This window comes from Pongo pygmaeus, chromosome 3 (genome assembly GCF_028885625.2).
Source record: "Pongo pygmaeus isolate AG05252 chromosome 3, NHGRI_mPonPyg2-v2.0_pri, whole genome shotgun sequence".
In the NCBI taxonomy this organism is placed as follows: Eukaryota; Metazoa; Chordata; class Mammalia; order Primates; family Hominidae; genus Pongo; species Pongo pygmaeus.
The window spans coordinates 46355463-46380488 of NC_072376.2; the positions used below are offsets into that span (position 1 = coordinate 46355463).

Sequence of the window (25026 nt, forward strand, 5' to 3'; positions counted from 1 at the left end):
ACAGTTGGAAGAAGTGGTAATGTGCTTAAATTTCCTTCTGTAGCTTATCCCAAGACCTGATAATTCTGAATGGCATTTGGCCCAACCATAGAAATTGTATTCCAGATTAATTTTGCCTTTCCTGGAACTTTTTTTTTTAATTTCAAAATCTGCACCAAATACATCTCAAGATCATGCCATGAAATCAAAGTCCCCAGACCCTGTTTTTGAATCAGGTTCTTTGTGCATTTAGTGCCTTTTCAAAACATCAACTCATTATAATTTTTAAGTTTTATTTTGGGAATATTTTCTCATTTTAACTCCTTTGAGCCTCTGTGATTTTATAAATAGTATCCTTATTATGGTCTGCTTCTGGCTTTTCTCACAGAGACTTTGCTGAGACTCCCAGAGTGGAGCAGCCTATTTTTGTGCTCTCTTGAGGAGACTTGTTCCCTAGCCCTCCCTCATTGTGAATTTGTTCTGGGCTGTGGGCTGCCTGATGTTTTGATGTCTCTGTCCATTAACTAACTCTTGCCTTTAACCACAGAGCTTCAGTTTCCTGTTTACTGCCCTCATTGTTACAGCTCTCTGCTTAGTGCTTCAGTCCGCTTGTCAATAGCATCCTTGGTAACTTCCTGTGTCATCTCCGGCCCCTCCTTCTCCACAGATTGCTTTTCACCAATTTCGCTTTCCAAAGACAGCCTGTCAGCAGCTCAAAGTCCCCTAGATTGAGCTCATTTTAATTATTATTAAGAGGCAGTAACGCTGACACAAGTAGGTGACCACCTACACTGTGTTACTGAAAAGGCACAAGGAATTAGCCCTGTCTAGGCTGCCAGAAATTCCACACAAGAGATTCATTTCCCGATTATCGAAATTTTTAATATTTTAGGGCATCCTGATCAAAATGCAAATAATATCTTCTGTCAATTCTCAGGATTTTCTACATAACTACTGTCGTGCCTATCATGTTATATATTCTATAGTACACTGTATTGCTTATTGCAATTAATTTTATGTTTCTGTGCCCTCATAAGACTGAAAGCCATTTGCATAATAATGGCGTGTCAATACTTATATCTTAGTGTTTAAGGTAGTACATGGTAATGGTGAGTCTTAATATATGGTTGTTGAATTAAAAAATACAAAATATAGGTGGAGAGGTGAGAAACTTATACCATTAACTTTTAATGCATTTATTTTAACTGTAATACTGAGTATCCATTTGGGAACTGAGACAATTGATGCAACAGTAAACCCAGATAACAAAGGCTTCAACACAACCTGAGGACGTTCTCTCAGTAGTGAAAAGTCCAAAGGAAGGCAATTGCTGGTATTGATTTAGAAGTTTAAGGATGTCAGGGCTAAAGTCTCAGTAATTTCTGGCCTTTCCCTCAAGGTTGCAAGGTGACTGCTCTAGTTCCAGTCATCATGTCTACCTTCCAGGAATGAGAAAGGAAGGAGGGGCCTGAAGGAAGATGAGGCAAAAATCTGTATCAATAAGGCAGGACTTTCCCAGAAATTCCATCGGATTTTTGTTTATATCTCACTGGATAGAATTATGGCAGATTATCTTTCATACCAACAAGGAGAATTAGAAAACAGGGGACTTGTGTATTTGTTTTTGTCTGCAACAATAACAGGATTCAGCAGGTAGGAAAGAGAGGATATTATATTAAATAAGCCACAAGAACTCTCTGTCATGAGGGATAGTTGGGTGCACTGAGGAGTACATGAGTGCTGAAAGAGAGTCAATGTAAATAGAAGAAAGAGCACACATGAAGTCAACTAATAGCTGCTTCCCCATCCTGCCCACTAATGGCCGACAGTAGGCGTTTGATCTATCAGCTTTAAAGCCTGACTGAAGGCATGGGCTTCATGGGACTTCTAATACAACATCTTTATATTTTTCATTCAGCCTCTTCATGAGCTTCATAAATAACGCTTTTCCTGAACACTTTCAATGTACCGTGTACTGTGATACAATAATACCTGCTTCAAGTTGTCCACTGTAAACAGAACTTTGCAGTAACAGAAGGGGACATCGGGACTGTAGTGGCCCACTGAAGAGGTACCTAATTCAGGCTAGGTGTATGCTTGTGCAGTGGGAAGTTAGTCTGGGAAGGATTACAGTAAAAAATAAAAGTAGAGCTGAGTTTTGAAAAAAAAATAAAAGGACTCATTAAATGAAGAAGTACAGAAGGCCGTTACTGACATACGGAGTTGGTGCGTAAAGACAAATGGAGGCAAACAAAGCAAAAAGCATTCTAGGATCTGTAATTTTGTCAGCAGAGCAAAGCACAACATTCAAGGAGTGAGGACAATGGCAGGCAGTGAGAAAACTAGAAGAGAGGTAAGCAAGAACCAGAAGATGGTTTTGAGCAATGAGACACTGAATTATTTTAACCTGATATTATTAGTTCTATGCCTCAGAAAAATTAGCCCGCTCTTAATTGATTAGAGAGGGGTAAAAATGGAGAGGTGGAATCCAGTTAGGAAACTATTCCAGTTGTTCAAAGTATCAAGGCCTAAAGTAAAACAATATCAGAGGTTCCACAGACAGTAAACAAGTCAAAGAGCCCACTTACCAAATGTGCTCTGTGTGTGTGTGTGTGTGTGTGTGTCTGTGTAAGATGGGCTGGCAGGAGATGCCACTGTAGGGCAGAAATGAGGGTAAAATACTAAGAAAACTGTCATTTTTTCACTCATTCATTGGTTCTGTTAAAGGTTAAACTGATTTGCATAAGGTTAATTCATGTTTGGGGTAATGTGCTATCTTAGTAACACATAATAATATGCATACACACTCATAATAATGCCTATACATCTGACCCAAGCAGGACATGACACAACCTAAACAAGAAAACAGTCACTCAGCCATTGAGGAGCCTAACAATATGCTCTGAATTGTGGTTGAACAGCCTAATTCTTAGAGCAAATCTCAAGGACCAAGGAAATAATATGCAACACTAGATTTTATTAAGCAAAGAACAGGCCTGTTCACGGTGTGTTTCTGTGATGAGCTACTTAGTAGCCTTCAAAACTACTTACTAATGAAATGAGAAACTTATTACATTGGCCTTTGTAGCAATTACAGAAAATCTGGTATATAAAAATCGAAAAATAATTCTTAACCCATAAAGAAAATGACACAAGCTTCACGAAGCCAATGCAAGTAATTAGATACTTAAATTGAATGGCAATGCACATAAAACTTATACTATGCTCCCAGGTCCAGGAAACAAAAAACACAAAATAAATGGTGGATTAGAAGGATGCAACAGTTTCTAAAATTAACATTCCTTTACTCCAATTTTATATTATTCATAAAGGAGCCTTCAAGTTCACTAAACTAATACCTCTATTTGTTGTCACTGCTATTATCAGCTCAATCATGCTAGTAACAAGCAATGTCTTAATGCACCACCTGGTTTGAAAAAACTTCATGGAAGAATAAATGCCCAAAGCAATTCTGGCTTTCAGACAAGAGCATCCATACAAAATTATTCCTCTATGCTTTTACTGAAGGTTGCTTTCCTCTATGTGCAGTGGGGGATTATTTGACAGTGATGACAAATAAATTAACAGATCAGTAGACATGAATAAGCATGATTAAATTAAATGCATAGCACAGCTCACTTTTTTTTTTAATTTTATTATTATTATATTTTAAGTTTTAGGGTACATGTGCACAACGTGCAGGTTTGTTACATATGTATACAAGTGCCATGCTGGTGTGCTGCACCCATTAACTCGTCATTTAGCATTAGGTATATCTCCTAATGCTATCCCTCCCCCCGACCCACCCCAAAACAGTCCCCGGTGTGTGATGTTCCCCTTCCTGTGTCCATGTGTTCTCATTGTTCAATTCCCACCTATGAGTGAGAACATGCGGTGTTTGGTTTTTTGTCCTTGCGATAGTTTACTGAGAATGATGGTTTCCGGTTTCATCCATGTCCCTACAAAGGACACGAACTCATCATTTTTTATGGCTGCATAGTATTCCATAGTGTATATGTGCCACATTTTCTTAATCCAGTCTATCGTTGTTGGACATTTAGGTTGGTTCCAAGTCTGCTATTGTGAATAGTGCCGCTATAAACATATGTGTGCATGTGTCTTTATAGCAACATGATTTATAATCCTTTGGGTATATACCCAGTAATGGGATGGCTGGGTCAAATGGTATTTCTAGTTCTAGATCCCTGAGGAATCGCCACACTGATTTCCACAATGGTTGAACTAGTTTACAGTCCCACCAACAGTGTAAAAGTGTTCCTATTTCTCCACATCCTCTCCAGCACCTGTTGTTTCCTGACTTTTTAATGATCGCCATTCTAACTGGTGTGAAATGGTATCTCATTGTGGTTTTGATTTGCGTTTCTCTGATGGCCAGTGATGAAGAGCTCACTTTAAGTCAGAAAGACCTGAATTAGAATCTTGGCTTGTCCATTTATGAGGCTTCTTAGCATCACTAAGCCTCATCAATAATATAGAAATAATAATGCCACATTCACACACTTGTGAAAAATAAGGGGTGTCATAGGGTACCCATATTTGGCATATAATAAGTTTTAAGCACATATTAACGTAAAGAATGTATTAAGGACATCCTCTGAAGTAGTGATTTGCATTCCTCTTTTACAGAAAAGACTGAGGCTCCGAGAGAGTCATCAACTTGTCCACAGTCATGATTTTTACAAGTAAATATGAAAGCTGGGATTCAAACACAGGTCTACTAAGGCAGATTCATTGCTCTGATTTTTTTAATCTATGTTTTTAAAAACATTCTTTCAACAAGCCAGGAATTAATGTAAATATTGTACTGAGCTTATGATTTCAGAATAAAAGGAGAGAGGAACACAGAGAAAACAATAAAAACAAAAGCAGTCTACTGCAAACAGTTCATAATTGTAGTTCTGCAAATTATTAAATTTCAAACAATTTATATGAGAAATGGTTAAATCAAGATAATTTAGTCTGAAGAAGAGACAATAAGGGAAAATAATTGCAATTATCAAATATACAGAAATGTGATTTAGAATATTATGTGTACTTTTACTTTGCAAGAGTGGTTTATATTCCTAAAGGATTAAAAATAAAATACAAGAAAAAAAGTTACAAAACAGGTACTTTGCTGCCAATTTTGGCTGCAAATCTATGGGGTTATTCCCTGGTGGCAGGTAATAAATAAGAGTCCTATTTATGATATATGGGTGAATTATTTTGCTTATATTTGCAAGTTATATCACCAGAGAGGAGTTGCTGGCTTGTAAGGAAATATCAACATTTGGGTTATTTAGTTTTTACACATTAGATATTTTAAAAGCAAAATACATTGTCTGAATTCTCATGTTAAATTATTATAATGTCAATGAGCTTACCAAAAAGAAATTGTTCACAGCAATTTGCCACTAAACAAAGTTATTACCACCAAATAACTTGATTATCCTGTAAAATTTTATCGCAATATATAATTTCACACTTAATAAATGACATATTATTGGCCATTAGCTTGACTGAGGAAGTTTAGGAATTAAATATTCCCAAATTCGGCTTTCAAGCTGACCACTGACTCCAGACACGGTCATGGATAAAGACAAGGAAAACATTAAATACAAATTTCTAGACGGTTACACACCATACTGACCAAGTCAACCCAGCAAAAAAGGCCCATCACCATCTAATAGCAAAATGAAATTTTTAAAACGTCTAAAAGTCACACAAGCATATAAATATACAACCACACCAGGGGGCGCTCTTAACACTGAAATGATGGATGGCATATTTTAAGACACGTGGTGGTCTCAGCTGGCCAAATGAAAGATTTTCTAAGCATGTAGTACTTGGCACAAGTGCTTATCTTTTGAAAATGTTTGCTGGCAATACACACATTTTCTTTTGTATCCAACTGTTCGTGTAGTTAAGACTATCAAGTTAGTCTATCAAGTAAAACATTTACTGCTGATAAAAAATATTATATTTTTGAAACATTTGTCTACTTAAACTGACATCTGTCTCTTTGTGTAGTTGGGCTGATTCTCAGTAATAAACATCGTGCTTAAAAGTACATACAATTTTTAAAAATGAATTCAGTGTGAATTTTATTTTTTACAAAATTTCCTACCAGAACTTTAACTTTTACTTTGTGAAAGTGTAATCTAGGTAGTGTGGGTCTTTTCCATATTTTCTCATTACCTGTTAGAAATCTGAAGCTCAAATGCTCTCCTCAGAAAGTTTCAGATTCTGCTTCCTAAAAAAAATACAATTAGAAAATTAGTGTCAGATTTCAAAGACAATGAAAAAGCCAGAGGTAAGTACAGGCTATGTTACTCAGAGAAAATCACCATATACTACTCCATTAACAGTAAATATTGTCATACAAATGATATCTGATTAAAATAATTTTTAAGAAACAAAGTTGAAAAGGAAGCATCGTAAAGCACATGACAAGGGCCTAGCTACCTGTTTTCCAATAGTGGCAGAGAATGAGTCTTTAAACTTTTCTCAACCCATGTGGTTGAGATAACTCTCTTTTTTATACCAGCTACCTTCATGACTCACCACTCACCTGTACCCAACCTCAAACGGAAAATTCTGGCCAAGGTTTGCCTAATATGCATGGAGACTTCTCAGCAACTTCTTTCATGCAAGTTCAAGGAAACAGAAATGGACTTCTCTAATGTTTGAGCCCTAAATCAAATTAACCAGCAAACTAATGCCTCAAATGTGGTTGAAAGGAATACATTTTTCATTCTATAACAATAGTGAGGATTTAAAGTTAAAAAATCTAGAGAAAATGATACATTTATTTACTAATTTAGAGTATACGTGAATAACAGAAAGTCCTACCCAAAAAGCAGATATTAATAGTTCTCAAGGATGTAGGGACACAGAATAAAAGAGCATAGGATAAAAGAAAAACAGTCCACAGAAGAAAAAACCCTGGAGGGGTATGCTGGAAGAGGAGTCAGGTGACTACCACTGCCTGTTTTACCTCCTTCTTAATGCTTGGAATGAAACAAGAACTGAGATATTCACCAAGGTACATGTAGCCATGTTTGGTGAGAGGCAACATTTGATGTAAAATAATCTGGCATATGGTTAAACTACATGAGTTTCCATCAACAGCAAAGTCAGAGGCAGTGGTGTTGGGGTTCTTTGTGGTCAATCTGGCTAGAAGTAGGTTCTGAGCCAGTTGCTAGGAAATGGAGATAGACCCTACCCCCATTAGGGCCGGAATGGTAACGAGAGGGCTACCAAGTAACCTAAATTTTAAATCAGACCCTAGTGCCAACTGAAGATGCTAAACAAGAAATGGCAAGTTTCAAACGTTTTGAAGGTAAAATAGTTTTGTAAGTGCTTATGAATCCGGGATTAATTGAAGGTGCTGCAGATACCAAGATGAGAACAAGACTAACTGTGTTATTTGTTCATTCATTCAACAAATACTTGATGAGCATCTATTTATATACCAGGAACATTTAACAGCTTCAGATAGAGCAATGAACAAAAAAGACAGCGATCTGTGTCCTCATGAAACTCACATTCTAGTAGGAAACAGGGACCATAAACAATAAATATAATGAGTAACCTATATAGAATGTTGTAAGATTATGAGTACAAGAAAAAAAAGGAGAGGGGAGAGCAGTATAAAGGACGTTTGGAACACAGGAAGAAAAAAAACAGATTGCAACAGCAAAAAGGTGAACAGGGTAGGCCTCATCTGTAATGTTTCACATATCAAAGGCCACGAGGGAGGTGAGGGAGTCAGCCATGCAGTCTTCTGGGGGAAGAGGGTTCCAGTAAAAGGGAACAGTGAGTTGAACCGCTCTAAAGTGAGAGGGTGCCTGAGCTGCTCAGAAAACAGCAAGTTAGCCACTATTCTGGAATGGAATGAAAAAGGGAACAGTAGTAGAAGAGGCTAGAGAGGTAACAAAAAAGCCAGATGGTGTAGCTTTTACTGGGAATAAAATGGGAAGCATTTTTACAAAGTGGAGAGAAATGGTCAGAGACTGAATACATTTCGAAAATAGATGGGACAGGATTTTCTGATAAGCTAGATGTGGGTATGAAGAATGTAGAGTCAAGGATGATACAAAGGTTTTTATCTGAGTAACTGAGCTGGCATTTAGCGAGGCTAGAAGAGTGTGGGAAAAAACAGGTGATCAATGGGAAATAATTATTCTGGGTTTAGGTATATGAAATTTGAGATGTCCACTAGATCTATCCAAGAGGAACTATATATAAACTATGCAGTTGGCTATACTGGTGTGAAGTTTGAGGACGATCAAATTTAACACCATAGATATAGCCGTGAGATGTAAGAAGAAATGAGTGCAGATAGAGAGGAGAGGACAGAGAACTAGCCCTCAAGAGGACAGACTCAGGTGCCCCATTATCCTCACCTTCTCGTGTTCACATCCCTGTATGATTCCCATCTCCCAGAATGTAGGCAGGATCTGTAACTGGTTTCTAACCAACAGAATATGTGACGGTGATATGTATGTGAAGCAAGCAGTCATGTAGGGGAAACAATCTGGCAAGGAACTGAGGGAAGCCTCTAGAAACTTAGGGCAGCCTCCAGCTGCCAGCTTGCAAGGCCTTCAGCCTCCAGCCGACAAAACATAAGGCCCTCCCTCCTATAGCTCGAAGAAAATAAGTTCTGTAGAAAACTTGAGTAAATTTAGAAAGAAATCCTTCTGAAGTCAAGCATTCGGATGATATCCCAGGCCCAAATGATACCCTGACTGCAGCCTTGTAGAAGACCCAGGTAAGCTGTGAGCAGACTTCTGACACACAGAAACTATGAGATAAAATAAAAGTCTGTTATTTTAAAGCACTACAATTTGTAGTAATTTGTTATGCACCAATGGATAAGTAATGTAATTCCTGGGTTACTCCAGCATTTGCAGGCAAGGGAGCTAAGAAAGCGCCAATAAAAAGACCAAGGAAGAGAAAGGCCAGTAAGTTAAGAGGAAAACAAAGAGAAAAGCATTTCAGCAAGCAGTTTCTTGCCAGCTTTCTCAGAGAGGAATAGAGACAAAAATGCAAGGGAAAGTTGAATCTTCTAGAAGCTGACAGGTAATCAGCATTGAAAAGGACAGGAGAAGCCAGGTTCAGCCACTTCCACTCCAGCCTCAAAATCCTCTGTTTTACCCCTTCTTAGCGGAAGGTGGTAAGAGGCAGCGATGTTGCATGGAAATTGGTAGAAGCCAGAAAGTGTTTCTGTTCTTTCTGTTCTAGGTGCTCATTCACTAACCACACTAGATTTTACATATAAAGATTTACAGCTGATTTTAGCACAGATGAATTTTTTGGGGAGTGGGAGTCCTTGTAACCTAGCCAAGCTGTTCACTGCTAAGTAAATGACATTCAGCCTTACTAGGCTCCTGAGAAGACCCAATTAGAGTCAGAGCTGTGCTAGTTCACTGTTTACGAGGCTTTGAAGGTTGGTATTTCAAAACTCACTAACTAATGCTAATTAAAGTCGGCTCATTTTAATTACTAAATCACAAACATACCTATTTTTAAACTTTTCATTGTTATAAGACATGCTTGGATTGGCTTTTATTTTTCCAAAAAATCAATACAAACAAATCTAATGAGCACTTATTATGCAAAAGGCCCTGAATTAACTAGGTATAGCTCAGTGAAAAAAGCTGGCCCTGTTGCTTTTTGTATACCTATAATTTGGTTGCAAACTATTTTTACTGTTGTACAAAAACTATGTTATGCCCTAATGTGATTAGTATTCAGCTTTAATCTATATTTATCTATACAGAGCATACTATTTTCCTATAACGCTTTGAAAGCAATTTTTCCTCTATTCATTCACTCAACGAAGATTTATTGAGCACTTACTTAGTTATACAAAGTGGAAAAGCAGGATTTAAAAAATAGTATTTAAAGTTCTGTAAGACACATCCAAAATGTGTCCCTTTTATGTATTCAATACACTTTATCTATGTATATGTTTACACACATAATATATATGGTGTGTGTTTGTGTGTATATGTGTATATATATTTATATATGCACAATCGTCCCTTGGATTCCATGGAGCATTGGTTCCAGGACCTCCCTTGGATGCCAAAATCTTCAGATGCTCAATTCTCTTATATAAAATGATGTCATATTTGCATATAACCTATTCACATGCTCCTGTATACTTTAAATCATCTTTAGATTACCTGTAATAGCTACTACAATGTAAATGCTATGTAATTAGTGTTACACCATTGTTAAGGGAATAATGACAAGAAAAAAAGTCTGTACATGTTAGTACAGTTGCAATTCTTTCCCCAAATATTTTAAATCCATAGTTATTTGAATACATGACTATAAAATCCATGGATATGGAGGGCTAACTATACACACACAGACACACACAGACACTTTATATGGCTCTGCATCTGCTAGTAATACAACTCTGCCCCTTGCACCATCAGTTTCTCCCCAGGTTTTGCTCCATCATCAAGGCTAAAAGATTAAATCAATTGCTCCTATGTTTTGCTTTGTTTAGTTTAGCAGTGTTCACTTCTCTCAGTAATGTCTCTGACATTGTGAAACACAGAAATATAAGATGAGATCATGGCATGGAGGAGTTAACTTATTTTATTACTAACAATTTTCTATTTTTTAAATGCCCTCCCCATTTGAATGTAGGCTCCTCCACAACAGAGGTTCCTGTGAACTTTTCACTGATGTAGCTTTTAATGGATAGTATATGCTCAATAAGCATTGACTGATTAGCAGCTTTCCAAAATGATTTGAGGTGCTTGCATGAAAATGGAAATAGAGACTTAGAGAAGAACATATGCTGTTAGATAAGCGTGTATAAATTACAGCTAAATAAGGTATTACATAATGTTTAATACAGCTTTTACTTAACAATTTAATGAATTGGAGACAATGAATTTTTTTTTATTATACTTTAAGTTTTAGGGTACATGTGCACAACGTGCAGGTTACATGGTTACATATGTATACATGTGCCATGCTGGTGTGCTGCACCCAGTAACTCGTCATTTAACATTAGGTATATCTCCAAATGCTATCCCTCCCCCCTCCCCCAACCCCACAACAGGCCCTGGTGTGTGACGTTCCCCTTCTATTTTAAAAATATGTTCATATAACTACCATACTTGAAAATTAAGTCTAGCCCTGTGCTTTCTCACAGCTATCATAAAAAGAGAAACATAGATTGTGTAAATTGTATTTCCAACTAAAAGATGTTTTTTTATCAACAACAAAAATTTTCCTGAGTGGTAAATTCTAATAAGAATTTATTACAAGGATGATTATACTAAAGCAAAAATAAGAGCATGTGTCTTCCTTAATGGTTTTAGGGAAGATAGATAAATTGATTTAAAAATGAGATACTGGATTGAATAAGATACAAGCCTCCTCCTAGGATTTACACTTTGATTCTGTTAACTATCACTCTTTGTGTTATTGACGCCTCAGTAATTAATCATTAGGAGAAGCTGGTGAGCATTTTCAAGACCGAGCGGGAAAAGCAGACTGCGAAATGAACAAAAATTTTTTGTACTTTCAAAGTGCACAATGTATTCAAATAATATAGATATCTCACATAAAAAAATCTCAATATACCTCAGTATTAATATCTATTTTCCACTTCCTAAAAGTGTAAGACTTCATTTCATTTTAATATAAAGTGCCACATGAAGTTACATGAGTGAACATATTGTTAGCCTGTAAAGCACTGAAAAAAATATAAATTACTAACACTGTAAAGAAGTAAAATTATTTACCACAGTATTATATAAGCAACAGCAAATTGTTATTCTTCACTACTGTACATAGGTTAAACATATTGCCTGCCAATACTATGCTCAGCTACTTAACCCACTGCCCCTGTTAAGTGCAATCATTAGGTGGTCAGGCTTTGTACTATGTGTCCAAGTACCAAAAGGGCCAGAATTGACAAGATTACCATTGTAATCTAAGGACAAGGAATCCATTAACTTTGCTTGTGACATTCAATGAGGACTGGTTCAACTTAAAAAAATGATGTTGCCAATTTATTTCCTTCTCTTCGGATGTGAACTAAGAAATACCAAGAACATGAAGCAGTGACAGACTGTGACAGAGGCATAAAGAAAGAGGTAATGCAAGTTACTGGGGAACAAAGGCTTAGAGAGCAGTAGAGCTGCTATTAGAGATATTTTGGCCCATGACAGGATCCAAGAAGGTAGGTGACTCCCGAGAGGACTGGTTTTGCAGTTAGATATTAATCCACTAGTAACAAGAAAACACCTTTGTCTTGAGATAACTTGAGCAAGTATTACTTGAGAGGAACCAGAAAAGATAAATTGTATATCTAAGGTAAGCAAAACTAGTTTTAAAGTATTCTTAGATATTTATGAATTTCAGTTTCTCTTACTCCAGATAATAAAACTAATTTCAAATCAGACATGAAAGAAGGAAAATGAACTCAATGAATTTTAATAGTATTTTAAACATTTTATTTTGGAGTAATTCAGACATAGATAAAAGCTGCAAAATCAGTAAGCATTCTGTTATATCCTTCACTCATTTCCCTAATATTAGCAACTTACATAACAAAAGTACAGGAAATTAACAGTGATACAGTATTATTAACTAAACTCTAGACTTTATTTGATAGTCACCCATTTTTCCACTAATGGCCCTTTTCTGTTCCAAAAGATTCTATTCAGGATCTCACACTGCATTTAGCTGTTTTTTCTACTTAGTCTCCTCCAAAATGTAATAGTTTCTCAGTCTTCCCTTTTCTTTAATGACCTAGATACTTCTGAAGAATGTTATTTTGTAAAATGTCCTTCAATTTATGTTTGTCTAATGATCTATCAAATTAGAATGAGGTTATGCATTTTTTGATAAGAATACTACAAAAAATGGTTTTGTGACTTTCTTAGTGCATCAAGACCAAGGGGTTCACATATTTATCAATGTGTCTTATTCCAAATGATGTTTACCTTGATGATTTGATAAAGTTGGTGTTAACCAGGTTTTCCCACAGATTTCTTTTTGTAGTTGGTAAGTATCTTGGGAATACATTTTGAGACTATGCAAAATTCTGTTTCTCCCAATTAATTTTTGTATCCATAGGAGACTTTATGACATGTATTACTATGGTGTTTGCCTAATGGTGGTTCTCTATTTCCTTATTTCCTTTTGCATTTATTAATTAAAATTCTACTGTGAAAAGGGGTTGTCTCTTTTCCCCCATGTATCAATTTATTTACTGAATTATTTATTGATCTCAGCAAAGACTCAAGAGCATTTTGTTGTATTCTGGACGTTAAAATTCAGTACTATTATTATTTATTGCTCAATTTGTTCATTAGGAGCTCCTTCAGATTGTCTCCTATGCTCTTGTGACAAACCACATTTTTCTTTTCTCATTTAGCACTTTCTTACTTTCTAATAACTCAACATGTTAAATACTTAATTAGCATTTTTCTTGCCCTAACCCCGAAATCAACTACTTCTCTAAGGAGTTCTAATTTCCTTTTCTGGGTAGTGGTGTTTAAGGACCAAAGTCTAGTGCTAGGAATCATCATTTTTAAAGGGGTGCCATTGCTTTTGACCCTCTTACCAGTCATAGCTAGGTTATATAAATATGAATACACAAATACACACACACACACACACACACACACACACAGCTGATTTTCATTATTTGCAATTTTATTTGCAAATTCACCTATTCATTAAAATTTGTTTGTAACCCCAAAATCAAATCAATTCTCAGGATATTTTCAAAGTCATTCGCAGACCGGGGCAGAGTGTGAAAAATCTGAGTCACCCACTGCACATGATCACAGCTGAAGGTGAACAAGGCAATGCTTTGCCATCTTGTTTCAGTTCTCATACTGTAGATACATGTCCCACTGGAGAGCTATCTAGTGTCACATTTTTTTACTTTTCTGTGCTTTGTGTTGCTGACTTTGCTGTTTAAAATAGATCCCGAGTGTAGTGCCGAAGCACTGGCTAGTGTTCTTAGGCACAGGGCGGTTGTGGTGTGCCTTACAGAGAACATATGTATGTTAGATAAGCTTCCTTTAGGCATACATTATAGTGCTGTTGGCTGTGAATTCAATGGTAATGAGTCAGCAATATGTATTAAATAAGACATCTTTAACTAGAAACACCATAAAACAAGGTTATGCATTGATTGACTGATTGAAGAAAACGTGACCAGAGGCTCACGGGAACCTAACTCTGTATTTCCTTAGGAGCAATGGTGCTGTATTTGCTAGCTCAGTGATTTTATGGACCATCACTATTGTGAGTAACAAGGATTAGCTGTATTTCTTTATCTATTTATCAGTATATACGCTAAAAACAAAGAACTTATATATCAATACCTCTCATTCTAATCCACATAACAACACAGGATTCATTTAACCCTTCCTCTTTTCCTTATTTATATACTTCTTTCTCCAATGGTCAGAAATTTGACTCTCATCATATAAAATTTGTTTACTTATTTGTTCAATTATGGCATATACATAAACATTTTAGAAAATATGTGTGTATAAAATACATATTTTGCTAGTCAACACTCCTGTAAAAACATTTATAATATGATTACAGCAGTTATGTACATTTTTTTTTACTTTAACCATACAGTATCCAGTCAAGATAATGTTTTACCATAGTAATTTTAGTTAGTTGTTCTCTATTCTCTTTAGTGTGGTTATCTTATTCATTTGTAATACAATTAGGCTTGTCTTTTATTGTTTGTATTTTATTTTGGCTTCCCTAACATCAGTATTTGTTTTAACTGTTTGTTTATTAAGAGAATATATAAAATAGTACTATAATTCTAAAACTTAGTTATAGAAAGAGTTATAGCCATAGAATTGTGATTAGTGCTATCTTTTCACTCAATTGATTCTGCATTATCTACAAATTATGAATTTAAACTGTTTCCATTTCAATTGTGGAATTTAAGTTTACCACATGTAGCTGTATGTTTAAGTATAGGTTTTCACACAGGTGGAATGAGAAAATTTTAAAGCAAAATATTTAAATGTCTTACTTGTGAATAATTCAAGTGAAGGTTAACTCTGTTTCTTTAAAACTATTTTTTAGCCATATAAATCAAAGCAGAAAGATATGTTGGGTAGAATATAGAGTGATTATTTTAAAATTAGACTACTTGTTGATTTTCCAGTGCATCTTAATTAGTCACTTGGAACAAATATAATCTATATTAACATATGCATCAATATGTATCAGCATACAAGATATTAGGGTTCTCACATTTACTCTGGGTAACTGGCTAGCTAATATGTTGAGTTTTTAAAAAGTAGTACTGATTTATAAAACATGCAATAGAATAAGTATTCCTCTTTATATAATATATGAAAGGACATCTTAATATAGATCCCATGAGAGTGCTAACAGTATACAGTAATCAAGAAAGCTGACAGATTTGACAGTATGAATAGGAAAATTCTTCACGATGATATTCAAGACAGTAGCCACTAGCCATATGTGGCTATTTCAATTCAAATTTAAATTAGAAAGATAAAATAACTACATTGCACAATGCAGACACTTCCATCACTGCTGAAAGTTCTATTGGGCAGCACTGTTCTACACTGTAAATCCATAAGGCTAGTGCCTATTTTTCTTGTTTCAGCACAGTGCCTTAACACATAGTAGACACTAAGGACAGATTTGGGAAAGAAGTGAATAAATGGCAATAGTATTAGGAACAAAATCTGGCAACATGTATCAAAAGATGTTTATTACAGAATATTTGTAATATAAGACATTGAGAAAAACCTATATATCCAATAAGATGCAGTCATTAAGGTAATATATTCTTAAAATGGAATATTATAAAACCATTAAAAAGGCCACTTACAAAAAATTAATGGCTTGAAAAGAGTTCCATTCTATAGTTAAGTGAAATATGCTATTGTAACATTTTAATGGGAAATAATAATGAAAATATAAACATCAAAAGCTAAGAGTGATATCGAGTTATCAGATTTATTTTTTCTTTTGTCATTATGTATTTTATAAAGTTTCTGTAATAATGTACTTTGTCATAGAATTTTAAATTAATTTTTAAGAAATTAACAAAAGTTTATTAGGCCAGGTGCGGTGGCTCATGTCTGTACTCCCAGCACTTTGGGAGGCTGAGGCAGGTGGATCACCTGAGGTCAGGAGTTCGAGACCAGCCTGGCCAACATGGTGAAAACCCATCTCTACTAAAAATACAAAGTTAGCCAGGCATGGTGGCACACACCTGTAATCCCAGCTACTCAGGAGGCTGAAGCAGGAAATCGCTTGAACCCAGGAGGCAGAGTTTGCAGTGAGCTGAGATCACACCATTGCACAAGAAATTAACAAAATATTATTAGCAAAAATATTTATATATTATTTATTTGATTAAAAAAGGAAAAAAAAATCAATGATTTATGTGCCTGTGGACTTTTCTCTCTTTTTTTTATATTAGGAATAAGTATTGAAAATAAGGATTTTCAGTAAAGATTTTCAATACTTATTCCTGATTTAAAATAAAGGGAGAAAAGCATACAGGGAGAATGACAAAATACATAGTAATTTTCATAGAAGAAAATATGATGAAGGCATTAAAAATATGTTTTTGAATAATATTAATCGGTGGTAAATTATCCATGTATATTGTGATACTCTGATTTACAGATTGACCAAAAAAACTAAAAAAAAAACATTTAAATAACAAGACCCAAATTTGTTGAACTCATATAATGAAGAGATATGTAATATTTATTACATGATATTAAGATATTTTAACATATTAACTCAAGTAGCATGTGGGTTTCAGATCATTTTTCATTCATACAGGTGTTTAAGTATTTAAACACATGAAAAGAGAGAAAAAGAAAACTGTTTACAACGAGCTTCTCTGGGTCTTGGGGTGACAAGTAATTTTCATAGTTTTAAAACACTGAAATAAGTCTGGTTTTCTTTAATAATAAGAAAAATTAACGTTTATTTAAAAAATCCCTGGCTGGGCGCAGTGGCTCACTCCTGTAATCCCAGCACTTCGGGAGGCCAAGGCGGGTTTATCACTTGAGGTCAGGAGTTCGAGATCGGCCTTGCCAACATAAAGAAACCCCGTCTCTACTAGAAATACAAAAATTAGCCGGTCATGGTGGTGCACCCATGTAATCCCAGCTACTTGGGTGGCTGAGGCAGGAGGATCACTTGAACCTGGGAAGCGGAGATTGCAGTAAGCCAAGATCACTGCACTCCAGCCTGGGCAACAGAGCGAGACTCAGTCTCAAAAAATAAAATAAAATAAATCCCTAAATTATCTGCCTTCTCCCATTCCTAAAGATCAGTGAGGATTGAGAACCAGGCAGAGGATGTGACTATGGGACCAGTATTTCTTTTCAAAGCCCTTAGCTAACATCAGCAAACTCAGTCCTGCTTCACTCCACACATTCACCTCAGCTCAGCACTAGAGGACTGGGGCATTAACTTTCACTATTCAGATTATTTTACAGGGACTAAGGTAATTTGTCATGGAATTCCTAAGTTCTCCTTCTCAACTGCAAAGTCCAGTTTCTATTCTTTAGTTTCCTCCCATAGTGACTCATTCAGTACGGGATATAACTTGAGCCAAAAATGACATCAAAACGTTGGACAGGGAACACTGTCCCTGCCCCAACCCCAAATAGAAACTACAGTTTTTCATCCTAGAAAGCACCTTTCTCTCAGAAAGGGTGAAATTAATAGTTGAAAGCCAAAACTACCCCTAGAGGCAAAGAGGTATTTTTGGTTTGTTTTGAATAATTGAGAAAGGGCTTAAGGCAAAGCTATTAAGATAAATTTTATTTTTTTACTCATCCAATAGCTGAAGGTTTGTTTGTTTGTAGAGGCAAAGAATGGTAAGATATATTTGCACCAGAAAACGTCACAACTACAGTAATTTCAGAATTTCACAGATAGGTGAAATGGTGAATAGGAATAGAAATAATTGGGCAATAGAGATAGAGTTTGATAGACCCGTGTAATGAAGGCAGAAACTTTTAACTTTAAAAGTTAAACTTCAAGTAATCAGAGGTAAAAAACTGAAAACTTTGCCATTATACCAGTTCTTACATGCACATCATAAGTGTATTACATAGTGAAGAAAACAAGCATATGGTGACAAGCCTAGTGGTTAAGGGCACAGAACTGGAGCCTGGTGGTAACAGTACACATCTCCCGTCCACCTCTCCCGTCCACCTCTCACTAGCTTTGTAACTCGATAAGTTACTTAGCCTTTCTATACCTCAAAGTTCCCACAGTAAATGAAGATAATAACAACACTTACCCTATCTGGCTCTTGTGAGAATAGAATTACACCACATAGTTAACAAGTACTAGTTGATTTGGACTGTGAGATGGAAAACATTTTTCAGTGAAATCCATTTAATTTGCTTTACAAATATCATAAAAAGCAAAATTTATTTTGATAATTTAAACATCAGTTTGCACTGGAGTCATGAATGCTGAATGCTAGTTGAGGGTCTTCTACCTCCAGGTGAACTGTGGGAAAACCATTTTCTTTTCTAGGCTTCAGTGGTGTCATGAGGGGGTGTACTGGATAAAACCTCATATTCCTTTGCTGCTTTCAAATTCCTATGATCTATAGAGCTGGGAGAAAAAGAGTTTTAATACTGCTGCTTACAAAATATTTTCACAGTAGGAACTAAAATAGTGGAACATTTCAACATATTTATGTAACAGCCAAATTAAACAAAAAGCAAGTAGAATTCCCCAGTGGAAGAGCTACAGAAGTAAAAACAGATCAAAACACAGAGTTTTCAGAATGTATGCAATACTAAAGTTTCAGTGAACCAATGAATGGGAGAAAAGACCTGAAAAATGAACCCTGGTGTTGGGAAGAGTAAAAGGAATAAGAGCTTTTTTGTGTTGTTTTGTTTCTCTGTGTTTCTCTTCTTTATAGTCTAAAATGTATTCTCCTGAAATAGTTACATCCTTTTACCTCATAATCTAATTTAACTAGCATGTGTTAACTTATCATTTTGTGTAACTACTCGAAGCTGGTGGTGTTTTTGAATAACTTTATTACATCCTGCCACTGGTTGACATCCCAATCCCATTCCACCCCAATATATACTGAAAAAAAGTAAACAATTATTGTAGCATCGCATTCAGATGGAGTCTCACTCTAACCCAGGCTGGAGTGCAGTGGTGTGATCTCAGCTTACTGCAATCTCCACCTCCCAGGTTCAAGAGATTCTCCCACCTCAGCCTCCTGAGTAGCTAGGACTGCAAGTGCACACCACTATGACCAGCTAATTTTTATATTTTTAGTAGAGATGGGGGGTTCACCATATTGGCCAGGCTGGTCTCGAACTCCTTCCCTCAAGTGATCCTCCCGCCTTGGCCTCCCAAACTGATGGGATTACAGGCATGAGCCACCACACTTGGCCACATCGCTTATATTTTAAGACATATTAGTACCCTAATGCAAGTAGCATGTTGGTTTCAGGCCGTTTTTCATTCATGAAAATATTGGTTTTATATTTAATACATTTTAAACATTAGAAAAAAAAGAGAAGGAAAGATATAATTCTAGAGCTTTAAAATGCTGCATATCAAAGTTATACCTGACCTAATTATTTGGTTTGGTGAAGGTTGAGACACCGTAGGAGTACTTAATAATTTTGGGGGAGTAGGAGGTTTTTGGAAACACTACAGCTCTGCTTACTCCAATTCCTGAAGAATGCTGTGTGTGTGTGTGTGTGTGTGTGCAGATGTGGCATTTGCCTGAGTCATAGGAGTTGTCAAGATTCTCAGTCACAATCTTAGACTTCAGTAACTGATGTGGAAGTGACTTACTCTTCAAACATATAAGGAAATAAAAGGTAACCAGTTATAACAGCCTAACATGTAGGAAAGGATTAACCACTTTTATAAGTCATTTCACAAACATCATCAAATGCTACTTACAAATTTATGAGATTAATGCTTCTTATTGCTCATAAAGGATGATTTTCCTCTCACTGTTCATCTTGTATATGGCAAAGTCAGAACCTCAAACTAGATCTGTCGACTTAGGATGTAAAAAATACTCTTTCAGAGATAATGTGTTGTTCTTAAAATATGTGGATGAGTATGAGGAAGAATGCATGATTAGATGAAATAGTCCTTACCCTTGGGCTCCATAAATGGGCTGAGATGGCTGAAAATGTCTGTGTCTCACAAGGAATGTAGTGTTCTCCTCCTATTGAAGTCATTTCCACCTTTCCACCCAGACCCCAGCCCTATCAAGCTACCTCCTTTCCTTTTACTGCCATAGCCACAGGTACAGCTTCTTCCAAACATTTCTCACAATGTTGACCCAACTGCTCTCTACACTCCCTCTTTTTTAACTACTAGGTCCTATTGAAAGTAGCACAGATTTTAGGGGTCGGATGTCTATTTTCAAATTCTGAATCTGACATTTACAAGTCTGTGATCCTGATGAAAGAGCTTTCACATCTCTGAGCTCTACCTTTCTCATCTGGAAAATGGTGCTGGGGAAGTGGAATAACTGAAGGACTTTAAGAAAACCTGAGAGGTCTGTCTGGTAACTATTACTGTCATATTTATGAGATTAATGGCAATTTTGATTCCTCTATATCTTTATCTGACTTTCAGCAATACAGAACCTTGAGACCAGAGACTGGCAGAACTTATTTTCTGGTTCGAATAGGATGAAATAAAGAACCCATCCAGAACCAGCAAATGGCACCAAATGCAACCTCTGGTTGCCCTTGCTGCTCATCAGCATAAGACAGTCCCACCAGTGCCATGATAGTTTACAAATGCCATAGCAACACCCAGAAGTTGCCATGTCTTTTCTAGAGATTTCTGAATAACCCTCCCCTTAATTTGCATGTAATTAAAAGTGGTATAAATACAGCTAGTCAACAGCCTATAACTTCCTACTCTGGGTGCACTGCCTATGAGTTAGCCATGCTCTGCAAAGAGCAGCTACTGTTCTGTACACTGCCGCTTTAATAAACCTGCTTTTTTCCACCATCAGCTTGCTCTTGAATTATTTCCTGAGTGAAGCCATGAATACTCCCAGGATAAGCCCAAATTTTGAAGCTCACCTGCCCTGTATCATCTGGTGCCCAACATGTGGCTCGAGAAGATGGCAAGAGCTGGCAAGGTGGTGAGATGGCAAATAGAAGGTGAGAAGATGGTAAAGAGAGGTGGCAAGGCAGTGAGATGGTGACTGATGGGTACAGTCGAGAGAGACAGCGAGGTGACAATCCAAGGTGCAGAGCTGTAGCACAGGCTATAACACCAAATACCTACTAACACTGCAGAGCTGTAAAACCAGTCAAAGGCTGTTTTCAGAGCCATCATCTTTCTTGTCAGGTGACAGCAGCAGATTGAGCTGATGGGCAAGGGGCTGACACCTCATTTGGACCAACTGTGGTTGGCAAGTTGATGGTATGCACATTGGTCTCCTTGCAGCAGTCAAACCCTCCCAAGCTTGGGAACCTAGGGGAGACCCTCACCAGGGGCCCAAGTTAGAGACCAGTCAGCATCATTTTGGCTTCTGCAGATGGGTAAATGTTCCTTCTGCCCCTTCTTTGACATCTGGTGAACCAGGAAACGAAGTCTCTGGCTAGATGGTCAATTCAAAATCCCCCATAGTTTGGGTGCCCTAGACAGAAGTACATCTGACCAACTATATCATCATTGCCCCTTCTCTAGGTCCTTTTTACTCTAATGCCATTTTATTTTTCCATGGGTCCTTTTATTTTCCTTCCTGCAATGTATGTTTCATTTACAGTTTTTGCTTTTACTCCCTGCCAACTTTATTTGAGCAATTGTGTAAGGCAGGATACTTGGTTGTGAGAGGTCCCCTGTTGTGAGAGGACCCTGTGACATCAGAGTCACATTGTTCTGTAGCCCCAACGTGGTCTTTGGGGTTCACTCTTAAACACCCCTTAGATGTTCTGGGGATTTTGTCCTATGGTGAGGGGACCCTCACTGGCCAATACCCAGGTGCCGCAGGTTTTTCAGCATTTGGTACTGTTGGCTACCCTCAGATGCTCTGGGGTTTTCAGCATTGGCATGTCCTTCTAAGATTGTAGATTAGAGTCCTACCCGAGGGGGTTCATTTATTCCTTAGTTTCCCTTCTATGAGTGTGGGTTAGAGTCCCTCTCTAGGGGGTTCTTAATCCTGTCACTCTATTTTTACCTTTCCTTTTATACTTGGTTTAGTAAAAGAAAAGCCACCTCTTTTGTCATATTCTGTTTGCTGGTGAATGCAGTTATCACTCCACTGCCCACTCATATCTCAAATCATTTACTTTTTTTGTACCCTGTACCTATGCCCTCTTTGCAGGAATTGGCAGCTACTGTGTACTGACTATTCTTGAGAAAAAGTAGGTGGGAATGCAAAAGAGAAAATAAAGGAGATTTCGCTAGATGTAGATAAACCTCTGTGTCTGTTAGAGAACCCTGTTAGACATGTGGACAATGGTGAGCATCCAGAAGGACTCACTGCTGGGGTGCCTTTTTGGCAATCAAATCAAATTCAAATTAGAAGGCTTAAAAAACAGAAACTCATTTCTACTTCAACATTGCTCAGGTCTAGTACAAATTGGAAAACAAAATATTTGGCCTAGAAATGGTTCTTTGTTATAAAACTATTTTTACAATTAGATTTATTCTGTAGAAAAGAAGCAAAATAGGGAGAGGTCGCTTAAGTAAAGGCCTTTATGGTCCTTTACCAGGATCCTGACTTAAGGGGTGGTTGTATAACATTTCTGGCTCATGTTACTTCTAGGCACGAAGCAGCTGTGCCAGTTTTGCTAGATAACCCCCTCTTAGCGGTTCCTCCTAGAAAGGCCATTCCCCTTCCCACAGAGTGTCCTCCGTCTCCTGATTCTGAAGAGAGATCCTGCCAGTTCTCCAGCTCAGGGTTCGACCCCAAGGTCATGAGACACCCCTCCCTGTTATCCAATTAGCCCCAGCCTACACTCCCTACTACTGCCTTGCTCAAGTCCATCTGTCTGGAGGTCCCAGATCCCTGACTTGATGGACAACTCCCTGAAGCAGCAGACACTCAGCATCAGAAAGTGGCCACCTGAACACTTTCTTCAGTTTCTCCACTGCTGGTTAAGTTCCCCCGCAGCTCAAGGACTCCAAGGGCACCCCTAGAACAATCCTATCAACCCCTTCCCTCTCTCCCCTCATTAAAAATGAGAAAAGAGGTTTTTAAAATCAAAACTGTAATAAAAACTACTTTACCCAAGTTCTATTCTATAGCTTTCCTTGGCTTACCAATCAGGGAAAACGAAGTTTAGCCACATGGACAGGTCTCAATCTTTAAAGAAATAATTTGAATCCAGCTATATTTTATAAAGTGGTGAATTTTATATTGCTATCTTATGACTAGAATTCTGAGGTAAAAGCAAATGGGTAAGTGTTCCATCTTTCTGTGTGTATACACATGTTTAGATATGTTTATGTATGTACATGTGTTGTGTTGTGTCTAGCATGCTATCAAATTAGCGCAAATGAATATTCATAAATTAAGTCCAAATGCTTTTCAAAGTCATGTGAATCTTTGGTAAATAAAACTGGGTTTAAAATTATTGATAAAAATAGAAATGTCTTCCGAATTTTCAAATTTTGATAAATAAGACTAATTTAAGGTTGTTGGTTCAATAAAAACACCTGAATCTTCGGGGTTATCAGCAAAATGCTCATGTATTCAACTGTAAGATTCTTATTTAGGTGTTCACCTAATGTTCAGACTTTAAAAATGTTTAATCAGGAAGTAACTTTGAATGATAACTAGATTTGTCTAATAGCACAACTTTTATAAGTAATCTTGCTAAACTATTAAAAAATAATAATAAATTAGGTAAATGTAATGAGATAAATGCTTGTAAATGAACTTTTGGTATAGCTTAAAATCTTAAAATCATTTTGGATGTTTACTGGATGGCTGGGTCATTTCCAATTAAGAAAGGGTTATTATAATATATGGGAAGATAAGTTTCTAAAAATTGTGAAATGGTTCTCATCTTTAAAATGCTAATATCTGGTAAAGAGTTCAGGATTTCTTGCTTCATAGGTTTATATAATATGTGCCAAAGAAGATGCCTTCTTATTGAGAAAAAGAATAACTTTGTCTAATTCAAAAGCTATGTAAAGGTCAATTCAAATTATCAACTTGAAAAGGTTATTTATGAAATGAGGTAGAAAGTAACTGATAAGGAGAGAGAAATGTAAATAAAGTTATAGATATACATATGTATTTTTGGTAAGGAAGGATATAAACAAAAAGACTAATTTTATACAAGACAGGGTCTTCTATGCTGAATTATTGTCCTAGAGTAGAACAGCTGGTTATTTAAGAAAGAGTATAGGACAAGTCAGAAAGTACAAACATGTGATAGTCTGTATAAGTCATGATAAAATTTGTAAAAGAAAATTCATGAAGGAATTTTGTGTGTAATTAAGTGGCTATCATTAGAAGGGAATTGTTTATAATTGTCTTTCTAGAGAATGGTCACCCATGTTAAAGCAAGATCTTAAGATATTGATTTGCTCTTAATAAAATTACAAGAAATTTTTATTTTAATTCCATAACCTGTTCCTTTTAAAACTTCTCAGATTCATATCTCATATTCAACTATTGTTGCGCCTTGCTGCTTTCAATTATTTCTCCCTTTGAGAAGGCCTAATATGATAATGCTCCAGCTTTTTCATGAGCTCCTGTGACTTTTTCTCCTCCGGTTTTAACCCTTGATATTGACTGATGCTGAAATATTTTATCTTAGAGGTCTATAAAAGCAATGTTTTCCTCCAGGATAACTTGATTTTATACTCTTTGCTGTTCTTGGAACTTTATATTTGACCTTTGTTTTTTAATTCTTAGATTGCTTAAAGAAAGTTTTAAGGGCTAATGAGTGTTGGGCAACCTCCATTCTCACCTGGACTAAAATGTTTAATTGGCTATCAAAACCTGAAAAACTAATTCAGGTCATGATGGGAAACAGG

At 36.5% G+C, this 25026-nt stretch overlaps 1 protein-coding gene across 4 annotated transcripts in view; it reads right to left on the bottom strand.

Annotated features, from left to right (window-relative positions):
* LOC129035601 (cytochrome c oxidase subunit 7B2, mitochondrial) overlaps positions 1–25026 on the bottom strand; it is a 173257-nt gene that overhangs the window by 101352 nt on the left and 46879 nt on the right. For all 4 annotated transcript variants that reach the window (XM_054486137.1, XM_054486133.1, XM_054486135.1 and 1 more), the window contains one exon: positions 6178–6232. The gene's annotated coding sequence lies outside the window, so the exon portion shown is untranslated. The remainder of the gene's footprint in view (positions 1–6177; positions 6233–25026) is intronic.